We start from the raw sequence: 12404 nt of genomic DNA, 5'->3' as shown, positions 1-12404 counted from the left end.
GTGGCAACAGTAGTAAGATTGGCCCAGGATCAGGCAGTGTTTTGTTCTGCTGTGCATAAGGTTGCTATAGTTGGTACAGACTCAATGGCATCTAACAACAATAACAACAGTAGTGTAGCTATTTAACATTTCATAGTACTGTGGTTTTATTCTTGGAGAGTACAAAAGTTATCTCAGTTTAGCTCTTGATGCTGAAAAGTTCGCACATTTCCAGTATGAGTTTTAAAATGTGTATGTGATTAGGATTTTGTAAATATGATTTCAGTCTTTTTGATAAGTTGTTGTTAAGTGCCACTGAGTCTGTTCCAATGTCTACCAATCCTGTATAGGGTTTCCTAGGAGTGACAGATGGGTTTGAACTGTCAACCTTATGGTTCAAATCAACCTTGCAGTCCAATGCTTTTCCTACAGCACCACAATAACGTTTTTGAAAAGTGGGAAGATAAACATATTGCTTTCAGAGAAAATTGCATGGTTTTTCTTTAAGGTCTTACCTTATTGAGCGTGTTAATTCATGGTTATGAGACACCTTTTGTCAGAAATGTTGTTATTGTTGTTAAGTGCTTTTGAGTTAGTTCTGATAAATAGCAACCCTGTATGGGGTTTCTGAGGAGTTGCTGGTGAGCTTGAACCACTGACCTTGTAGTTCAAATTTACTTTGCAGTCTAGCACATTAACCCACCATGCCACAGCAGGACTCCTTGTCAGAATTAGGGGAGCAGATTTTGTCCCTATACTCTCACTTCTTCACAACCTAGGAGTCTTCCATAAATCTCACTCAAAAGAACTGTGTCACAAGGCCAATTTTAGCTACAAGGGAGGCTAGGATTATTTTAATTTAGTTTTTTATTAATATAGTGAGAAAGACAAAAGGGAGATAGAGATAGAGATTGGATGAGTCAATCTGTACTATCTGCCACACTGGTTCTCAATAGGCTTTGTTTGCTTGATGAAAGCAATGGACTCTCTCTAGATAGTAAATAAACAGATCCACAAGATTTTACTTCCAATATTAGAAGGATCTCTGAAACTCAAAGGATCAGTCATTGGACATGTCTTGCTTATATAATTTGAGACAGTTCTTTTTGTTCAATTCTTGATGCAGGAACAGATTACTGAATAAGCACGGCAAACATAGAAATTGTGCACTACAGCTTAGTAAGTAAGCTCAATTTAGCCCCGGTATACCTAGTTTACTGTAAGATGTGCATACCATGCTTACTGGTTAATTCACCCCTGCCTTGAAGTCAGGGCCTTCTAAAGTAGTATATTTGGTAACTTGATTTAATGGATAAGAACTCAAATTTGCATATATATACACACAAATCCAAACTCTACTAATCTTGGCTGTATAGCTGAGTAACTTAGAAAGCTTTTAAAAATCAGATTTCTTAGCACCACTTCAGATTATTAAATCAGATTCCACAGTGACAAGACTAAAATTATACAGATAGTGGATACAGACCTTCGTTGAAATATGCAACTTCTTGGAGACTCATCATCTAACTGATGAAAAGATTGCAAAGCACTTTTGAGGCCAGCCAGACTATTCCATTTGCCCAGGTTTCAGCATGTATTCTATCTTTCTTATGGGGGTCAGTATGTTTCCCTGAATCTCTACTAATGTCTGTAATAGACAAAACTGTAAACCAAACCTCTATCCCTACCAGAAACTATACAAACTCCTAATCTTATTCAACTGTGTAAAAAAATAGCAACACTAAATGAACACTAAAGAAGAACATACATTTAATATCTGCTAAATGCTTGGGAGACAGCCTAGTATCAGAAGATCATTACAACAATAAATAAGACAAGGCCACTGGCTCAAAAGAATTTAAATTCTAGTGTAGGAGATTTATATATATATAAGAACACCATAAGTTAAATAATAACACCATAAAACCGGGATGAGTTGGGATAAGTGAGAAATGCCCAATAATGCTATTAGGCTCTTTATTTCCATTCTAGAATATTGAAGCTCAGCTGCACAGGAGCCATTGTAAAATCCCATTCTTTTGGTGATGTCAGAGATATAGATGCCTTCTAGGTCTGAGTGCAAAAGAGAGCCCATAGGGAAAAAGATATAAGAGCAATCAGATGTGTTAGACCCTGGGGCCAAGCCCACTGATACAGACTGGAACCTAAAAATGTGTTTGCCATACATGAAACAGTTATTATCCACCTACCACTTTTGAAGCCTATGGAACTAAGTTTTACCGAGAAAAAGTTATTCCTGTCCTGATGTGGCACTGTAGGATCAGCACTGGAAGGCAAATCACAAAGTTGGCGGATCAAACACAACAGCTGCTCCTCAGAAACCTTGCACAGGGTCGCTGTGAGTTGGAATCAACTTGACGGCATTTAACACCACCAGTAAGAATAAATGTTCTTAAAGAGCTTTGCAGAGACTCAAAGTGTATCATTTTTATCAACTTAGTCACTTGTTATGCTATGAACTGTGCTTGTTTTTATCTGTTTTACCCTCATGCAATTGTTACCCCAATGCTTGCATCCAATGCCCTTTAAAAAAGATTATGAGTTGCAGGCCTGAAGAGTCTGGAGGATTGGAAGTAACCAGAAAAAGCATGGTAATGTAAAGTTGTGTTGCGTATGTAGAGACCTGTGTTAAGTAAGAGTTTGTACTTTGTAGACACACAGATATGCTTAGGGTGACAAAAAATTAGGACAAGAAACAATCTCAAATGAAACATAGACATAGTCCAGAACACATTGCAGCTCTAAAGGGATGGCTCAGTCATTTTATCATCCCTTCACGTCTTTCAGTTTTTTTATTCAGCCTATCCTAGTTTTTCTTTATTTCTGCTTCTCCTTTTTGCTTTTAACTCTCTATATTGTTACTGTTGTTAAATGCAGTCAAGTCAGTTCTGATACATAGCCACCTGGAAGAGTGGCTGCTGGGTTTGAACTGCCGACCTTGTGGTTGACAGTGTAGTGCTTATCCTACAGTGCCATACCAGGACTACTAACTCTCCATAGTTTTTTTTTTTTTTTGCATTTCTATTTTGTTTTATTTAATTATTTTAAATCATTATATATTGAATGCATAATAAATACTATTTTTAAAACTAAACAGTGGCCTAATTAAAATCAGGGTACATGTTGTTGGTCCTCCATTATATGATTTGAGAATTGTCTACTCTCTTTACCACATAACTTTATTGTTTCAGGAAATTCTTACACAGGAAAAGATAAATTGCCATAAAGCATGATTGTTCATTCCAGCAAAATTTTGAAAAACCAATCAACTCACAAACAAAAACTAAAAAATAACAGACGCCCCCGAGAGTCGTTGAATCCCTTGCCTCAAAATCTTCACTTTGCTGTATCCATTAATCATTAACTACTATATCTTGGTCTTTGCCTAATCTTTTCAAGACTCACTCAAAAACTTAGCTTAAACTAGACTTCAAACCTGTATCCCTCTCTACAAAGCTCAATTCTTCCTTTTCCCTTCTGTTGTTGTTGCTGTAAAGTCAATTCTTATTCATAGAGGCCCAATATAGGGTTTCCAAGGAGCAGCTGGTGGGCTTAAACAGCCAACCCTGTGAGTAGCAGTCCATGGTTTATCCTACAGCACCACACCATACAAGTACTGTTCGCCCTTACCATGATAAGTGATGAACGCAACTTTGTTTTATCCACTGGTTGTTTTGATGACCGTTTCTGAAGTCAGCATTCACCAGTACAACACCCAAGACATCATTCCCTCTAAATACTGTGAAGACAGATAAGAAACCAACTTATTTTTTTATGAGTTTAGTACTTCCTGAAGAAATACTGGTGGTGTCGTGGTTAAACTCCTAGTGCCAACTGAGAGGTCAGTAGTTTGAAATCACCAGTCGCTCCAAGGGGGAAAGGTATGGCTATCTGCTTCCATAAATATATATTTTTTAAGTTTTTATTGTGAATTGGGTGATAATTTACATGGGAGAACATCAGCTTTACATTCATCCTATCGTGTTTTGTTTCATTGCAATGATTATAATCCCCTGCATACATCATCATTCAACAGCATTTGCTTTCATTCCCTCTGGGTTTTTTGTTTTTTGTTTTTTGCGGGGCTGTACACAGACACAGTCAGGAATATATAACTGTTTAAACAACCAAAGGGCACACCCCACAAGCCTAACCCTGGCCATTAGCACACAGTCCCTCTCCCTGAATCCAGGGTCCCCAGTCACTCCATCTCTCCACGTCATCATCTCTACTTCCATCTCTGGTGTCACTGCTTCTCATCATAGCTTCTTTTTAAAGATCATGTTTATCTCTTCACTTCTGATTCTGAAGGCTTTCTCTGTGTTTGACCTCCTTGAATCACCCTCAATATTCTTAAAAAGATATTGAAATAGTTAGCTTGTTACTATTCAATAGAGAGCATCACCAATGGAAAAAACTATCCCTTCACTCCCTACCCTAGGCTGCTGGCCAGTAAGAAATAGCAAGATATGTACCAGCCACATATTCTTAGTACAACTCTGGGACAAGGGTGATAATGCTGCTTGGTTTGAAGTATGGTATTCATGCATGAGAAATGCATCACAAGAGGGGCTCTGTGTGTGGTTAATGTTCTGAGGCTTCTCAGAAGGTCTGTCATCATAATAGTCAGAAATTGAACTTAGCATCTTTATAGCATATTGCCTGGACCATTGTGGTCTGTATTAGCTGTGTTTTAAATGCAATGCAATGAGTTGCTAAGAATGGAAACTTTCATTTTTTGTAATGAATTCAAATGCTAAAAGAAATGTCCTCTAGTTCTCCACTCAACCAAATTTATATCCATAAATTTTCCTTTTGCCTACTTCAGAGTTTAAAATCTGAAGGCTTTTTGTCTGTGAATAACTCCAGCCAGGCAGAACTTAGTTCCATCTTGGGCCTAAATTTAATTGTTAAGATGCCAATTTTTCTTGAGTAGCTCCTGCATCACCGGCAGCTGAACTTCCAGAGTTAGAAGCACAGTATATTTAGAAGTGGGTTTGAGTCATTCTCCCAGCCAGCCCTCGGAGGAACTTTCTTGGTTCCTTTAATGATTGCCATTATGGATGCCTGGTTGAGATGTCATACCTCAAGAGCCTTAGAGCCAATCTCTAAGCTTTCCTCATTGTAATAGTTCCCTTCCTGCTTCTGTAGACCTGGCAGGTGTGTGGAATAAATAAATGACACATTGCCACTGTCATTGGCTTTTGTGAGAGGAGATTCTTTTATTTCCTGTGCTCTCTTAAAGGTCACCACGTGGAGGCAGGACTTTGGAAAGACCATCATGGTATCATATCATGATTTCCTTCACCCAGGCGATCTATTGGTCTTGCATTGTTTTCGCTCCTATTTAAGGCTTAGTAAATAATCTTCTATAATATTTATATATAAAAAATAAGGATCGTCTTACCACATGGCCAGTAAAAACTTGCTTGAAAAGTGTCTCCAACCCTTCAAACAGGTTAAGATTTACTCCATCATTATAAATTTCCATGGAATTAAAAGTGGTATTCCATTGAATTATTTATAAATCATGTATGATCTGTCATATTTGAGGTGACAGTGCAGCAGAACAGTCAAAACACTGAAACACTGTACAGGGAATGACCAGGGTTTTAGAGTTTACATAAACAGAAGTCACCATCAGAAAGCTTTAAATTGACAAACACAAAATATTGTTATCTTTACACTTTAGGAGTGAGCAAGTACTTCCAGTAAAGTGAAAGGCCAAATGGTATTGACTTCAAATAAAATAGGAGCAATTTTGACAGTCACTTAGAACAGTGAAAAGAGGGTGGAGAAGAGGCTAGATAGGGAATTCTATTTAAAGAAATACTGATGCCCTCTACTCAATCTAGAGAGTCTTTTCCCAGACAGGAATAAATGTAAAAGGCAGCATCTCTTGCAGAGGTCTGGCAGGGCCAAGAGAGCCATTGTTACTTCACTATCATACTCAGTCACTCAAAAAGAAACTCCCGATTGTACAAAAGAATGTCAAGATGAGGAGTACAAGCTGGAAAAATTCTTGCTCTTTCTTTATAAAAGTTTACATTCACTGCAGGAAAAAGAATAACAATTAACTGAAGGTACAGAAGTCTGTGGCAGAAAATGTACCATACAATGACCAAGGAAAAGGCTTTTATTTGATACCCATCAAAACTTTAATGTGCTTTCTCATTATGTTGTTGTTGTTAAGTGCCACCGAGTTGATCCTAACCCATCGCGACCCTTTGTAGGGTTTCCGAAGAGCAGCTGGTGAGCTTGAACCACCAACTTTGCAGTTCAAATGGCTTTGCAGTCTGGCGCATTAACCCACAGTGCCACACCAGGACTCTGCTTTCTCATTATAGGTTCCTAAAAGGAATTTATTTATATTCATCTTTAACCAGAAAGCCATCTAGGAAAATGCTGCAGTTTCCCTACATTGGCACACAATTCCCATTATTTACCTTTCAAATCTACTTATCCCAAATCCTTTACACAGCTGATACAATGCCTTGCTCCTGTCAGAAGATCTAGATGTAATAAAAGTTTTAAGGAGACTGTGAATTTTATAACTTTTGAATTAGGTGGCAGGCATGACAATTGAAAACTAAATAGGTTCACAGCAAATTATTCATTTTTCAAAATCTTTTAAAACTTTGTTGTGATTTGGGTGAATGTTTACAGTGCAAATTGATTTAATCAAGTAATTCTTCAGAACATTCTTTCTAAGCATAATAAAATGCATTTTTGTGATCACATGTATTCATATAATCAAACATATCCATGGACACATCACTCACAGGTTAAACATGTAAACATTCAAAGTTACATAAGAATTTAATTCCAACCTATAGAATTCTTCCAGTGACCCCAGATCTTGACATAATACATAATTCATTTTTATACAAGTAACAGTAAAGATTTCCTTATAGCTCAAAAGCAGGAGAATATAAGAAACTATTTCTGCAAGCTTTCTCTTAGTGCTTTTACTCTTATTATTACTGTTGTAATTTCTGCTTTTTAATCTGTGGGATAAACAATGATTTCATTGTCTAAGTCATTTATAGCTTTAACCTGAAATGGCAGGCTGTTGTTTCAAGAATAATAATTACTTATTTCAATCTGATTGTTTCATATTTAGATTTACTACATATACAGGTTTAATAGCTGGTTACACACTGTCAGCTCCCTGTGAAAATATTTGTAATAATTTAGCCCAGTTCCACATTAGTCAACTACAATGTCTTGTGACCTGTCAGCATTATATTCATAACACTTAATAGGCTGGAAAACAAATATATAGTCACATTATTTGTAAACAAATATCATCTTCATGAATGACTAGATTGACCTCAAAATTGGCTATAAAAAACTCATTATTTAGCAAAGATACCAAATTCAATATGTTGTTATTGCTGTTAAGTGCTACCAGTAGGTTCTGACACATGTTGTTGTTGTTGTTGTTAAGTGCTGTCTAGTTAGTTCTGACCCGTAGTGACCCTGTATAGGCCTTCTAAGCAGCATATGGTGGGTTTGAACCATCAACCTTGCAGTTCAAACTGACTTTGTGATCCAGTGCATTATTCTGCAGCACCACACAGCGACCCTGTATAGTGTTTCCAAGAAGTGACTGATGAATTTGAACCATCAATCTGCAGTTCAAATGACCTTGCAATCCAGTCAGCTTAGGTGCATAAGAAGATGAATTTCAATATCCTCATTTAATTTTATTTCATCTATTTTTATTTAACTTTTCCAACTTTATGGATTCAAATCAAGTCACTTTTGCTGTTGTTGTTAAGTGCCTTAGGATTGGTTCTGCCTCATAGTGACTCTGTATAAAGTTTCTGAGACTGTAAATCTTTGCAGAGGTAGAAAGTCACCTTTAGTATTGTCTAAATACTTACAGTACTTTTATGATATAAAGGTATTAATTTATGTAATGACAAAGGATTTGTTTCTGTCATCACTTCTGTGTGGTCCTTCTTCTGTGATTAAAACCTGTAGGAAATGTGTGCACTTTCATGCACATGTGTGCAGTCACACACACACAGACACACAAAGGGAAAAATATTTGTAGTAATTTAGCCCAGTTCCACATTAGTCAACTACTATGTCTTGTGACCTGTCAGCCTATATTCATAACACTTAGTAGGCTGGAAAACTAAAGTTTGAGTCTTGATTTTACTAAAGAATAATAAATGTTAAGGTAAGTGGTTAGGAGGAAAATCAATGGCAGAAAAATCACTGGAACCATAAAACCTCCAAATATCAAGAACAGGTGGAGCACAATATGGGCAAGATATGGAAACTAACTCTTCCTGCATCTGAAACCTAGTGGAGTTTGTTAACCTTCCTTCTCTATTCAACTACTCAGTGGAGCTTATTAACCCAACTATTCAGCTATCTCAGCTATCTATTAACTTCCCTCTTCTGCTCAGCCAGCCTTAACCAGTTTTCAGCATAGGCAAATATAATCCCTGGAGGACCCCAACATGACACCTCCAGGGAAGACCTGGTTCTCTAACCAGGATCATGACAGAAGGTTGTATGCACAAAAATTTTGTCAAGTATCCCAGATGGCTTCACAATGGAATCCATATTGAAATCTTAGATTCCATCTTGGACACCAGATGTGTGCACAGTATGAGAAAAGAGGAACAAGAATTCAGCACTTGGAACCTCAAAACTGCACATTTTTTGAAATCCAGTGATATCAAATCTACAGCTTAACTTATCACTATTAAACCCCTTAAACTGTTGACTTGAGGAGACTCTATTGCCTATGGCCTGTCTCCCCTGTAGGCCAATAGACTCGAGGGGATATTGCTGTTTATGGTATATTTCCCCTGCAGGTATTTCCACAGGCTTATAAAACTCTTTAATACTATATTTCATGACTTTCAAGTCTTCTGTTGCCCCACTAGTAATAGCATTTTACAGAATTGACCTTGATGTAGTCTGCATACCTTATAAAACGGTGGTCATGTCCAAATGAAATATTCAGAAAGAGCAGACCGTAGATCTATCTGGCTGTAGGTATTTAACAGAAAACTCTACCCCCTCCAAAAATATGCTTAAATCTTAAACTTCCCAGTATATATGGCTAGAAATATCCAATCCAAATGTGACATTATTTAGAACTATGATCTTTACAGAAGCAACATGAGGTTATGCCAGAGTAGTGTGTGTCCTCTCCCAATATGACTGTTGTCTTATAAAAGAATAGCCACAGATGCCACAGAGACACGACAGCCATCTGAAGACAAAGACATACAATAAAGTTATATTGCCACATCTTAAGAAAGCCTGGATTCATCACTAACTGCTAGAGGAAAGGAAAATTTTCTTACCTAGAATGTTCATAGAAAGTACACCCAGCCTCAACAATCCATTTATATTGGATAATTCCAATGGTGTGGCACTGTAGGATAAAAAGCAGACTATTAAATGCAGTGGTGGCAGTTCAAATCCACGAGCTGCTCCTTGAAAATCCTATACAGGGTCACTATTAGTTGGAAACAACTCCACAGCACATAACAACAATAAAAATAGCACTAAGATGGAACATTCCCATTTGAAAGGACAAGCAGACCAGTCTGGAGCAGCTAGAGGAACAGAATATACTTCTTGAAAGAAAGACTAGTAGGAAAAATCCAAAACAAAAATGGCAGTCTGATTGGCTGCTACAAGAACAAGGGAGTTTTTTTCCAGGGAGCCATCAATGCAAGCAATCAAGTCCCTTCAGGACAAACCACCTTCCAAGACTGAAACTCAAAGAGAATACACAAGCAGGATTTTAAGTTTGCTGCAATCATGTTGGTCTACTAGTGAGGAATGGGAGGAAAAGCAGCAATGAAAATATGGGCTGAGTTTGACGAGGTTCCATAGATGTCCATTGACGTGGAGAGAGAGAAGAGGAAGGGCTGGTTGGTCTGAAGTATGGTGAGACCTGGGGACTCCTGAGCCCATGGACAAGGCTATAGCCATTGAGAGCTAGAGCAGAGAGTGAAGAGTCCAGCTGATATGAGGTGAGGGTTGTTGTTGTTGTTAGGTTCCATCGAGTCAGTACTGACTCATAGTGACCTTACGCACAGCAGAATGAAACACTGCCCAATCCTGGGCCCGTGATGTGAGGGTAGATGCCCCCAAAATGTCCAAACTTGCAGATAGTATCCATATGACCTAGATTCAATGGCTGGATGATCAGATCTCAACTAGAGGAAGATAAAAAAAAAAAAAATCATAAAGGAAACAAGTGTAAATTGCTACAATTTTATGAACTTGACCTATACTTATGGATGTAGTAACTCAAAATACCAACTGAGAGGGAAGTTATCTTTACATCAAGGATCATTCCCGTCCCCTCTAGGCACAGGGTTGATAGGGTTGGGCAATTTAGACATTGTTGTTGTTGTTATGTGCTGTGGAGTCGGTTCCGACCCATAGCGTCCCTGTACGGGGTTTCCGAGGCTGTAAATCTTTACGGGAGCAGAACACCTCATTTTTCTACCGCGGAGCAGCTGGTAGTTTTGAACTGCTGACCTTAAGGTTCACAGCCCAATTCATAACCACTACGCTACAATTTAGACATTGACTACCTAAAATGAGGGGGCGATAAAGGCATGAAGTGACTGACTGACAAGTTTTCAAGAGTGTGCAGGGGAAGGTAAAACCCTCACTGAATAGTTTTCAGCTTGTCTGGATGTGTCTGGTGAAAGGAGATGGGGAAAAGATTCTTATGGTTCAATAGTGAAGAATTGTTATCATGACTAAGTATGATTACCACAACTGTAAAGGTAGAAGTTTTGTAACAAACAGGAGGGAGTAGTTAATCTTGCATTCCAGAAACAGAGGACCCTAGAACCATCAAGAGAAAGACCATGAGTGGAATGTGGGACCCTATTCAGAGAATCAGTGACACCAGAGATGGAGGCAAATATGAGGACTTGGAGAGAGAGAAAGAAGCTGAAGAAGACTCTAGACTCATGGAAAGAGAAACTTTGTGTGCTGGTGGCCAGGAGGCTGGCTTGCAGAATGTGCCCTTTGGTTGTTTAATTTATTATATATTCCTGAGTGGTTTTGTGTAATCCCAAACAAACACCAGAGGGAATATAAGCAAATATTGTTGAATGATGATGCATGGAGGGTCTTGTAATCATTGCAATGAAATGACGAGTGTAAAACCAATGTTTTCCCATGTAAAGTATCACTCAATTTACAATAAAAAAATTTAAAAAAGAAAAAAAAATCAATGTAGGAAACTTGGGGGACAGTGAATTTATGCTAATGGGGAACGAACAACTCAGAAAAGGGGAGAATGGTTTCAGCATTTGAAAAATGTAGTCAGTGTTACTGAATTGTACATGTAGAAATTGTTGAATTGGTGTATGTTTTACTGTGTATATTCTCAACAACAAAACTAAAATTATTTAAAAAATAATAGCCTCAAGAAAATAGATAAAAGTTTTTTGTTGTTTTAAGCCATATACTTTATGATGTGTAACACATTCCCTAGGAAACTAATAAATAAAAGATAGATAGATTAGATATCTCTATGAGTAGATAGATAGGGAGGTAGGGAGGTAGTAAATACAGAGCAAGAGAGAGAGAGAGAGAGAGAGAAAAAGAGAGAGAGAGAGAGAGACAGCTGAGTGTAAGTCAAAAATTATTGCTACTGGAGCTCCATTTTATACATGTATGGATTTATTCCAAACAAAACATATTTATACACGTCTTAGTGATCATTATGCAAATGGTTTAGACTGTGGATCACAACAAGGTATGGTTAATATTGCAAAGAATAGGTATTACAGAACACTTAATTGTGCTCATGAGGAACCTGTACCTAGACCAAGAGATAGTCATTCGAAAAGAACAAGGGAATACTTAATGTTTTAAAATCAGGAAAGGTGAGCATCAGGGTTGTATCCTTTCACCATAATTATTCAATATGTAAGCTGAGCAATCTAAGAAATTGGGTTCCATGAAAAATGTGCCATCAGATCTTGGAAGCAGACTCATTAATAACCTGCAATATGCAGATGATAGAACCTTGCTGTCTGAGGACTTAAAATACTTATTGATGAAAATCACAGCCTTCAATATGGGTTACATCGAAATGTAGAGAAAGCAAAATTCTCACAAATGGACCAATAAATAACATAATGATAAATGGACAAAAGACTGAAATTGTCAAGCACTTCATTTGTATTGGTTCTAAAGTCACCAGTCATGGAAAAAATCAAGCAATGTATTGCATTAGACAATATTGTCTGATGATGTCTGCATTCCATTGGGTCACCTCTCTTTGGAATGGGCACATACACAAATCTCTTCCAATCAGTTAGGCAGATAGTTGTCTTCCAAGTTTTTTGGTGTAGATGAGTGAGTGCCTCCAGTGCCACTTCACTTTCTTGAAA

Source organism: Chrysochloris asiatica, unplaced genomic scaffold (genome assembly GCF_000296735.1).
Source record: "Chrysochloris asiatica unplaced genomic scaffold, ChrAsi1.0 scaffold00024, whole genome shotgun sequence".
In the NCBI taxonomy this organism is placed as follows: Eukaryota; Metazoa; Chordata; class Mammalia; order Afrosoricida; family Chrysochloridae; genus Chrysochloris; species Chrysochloris asiatica.
This window is presented reverse-complemented; position numbering follows the sequence as displayed.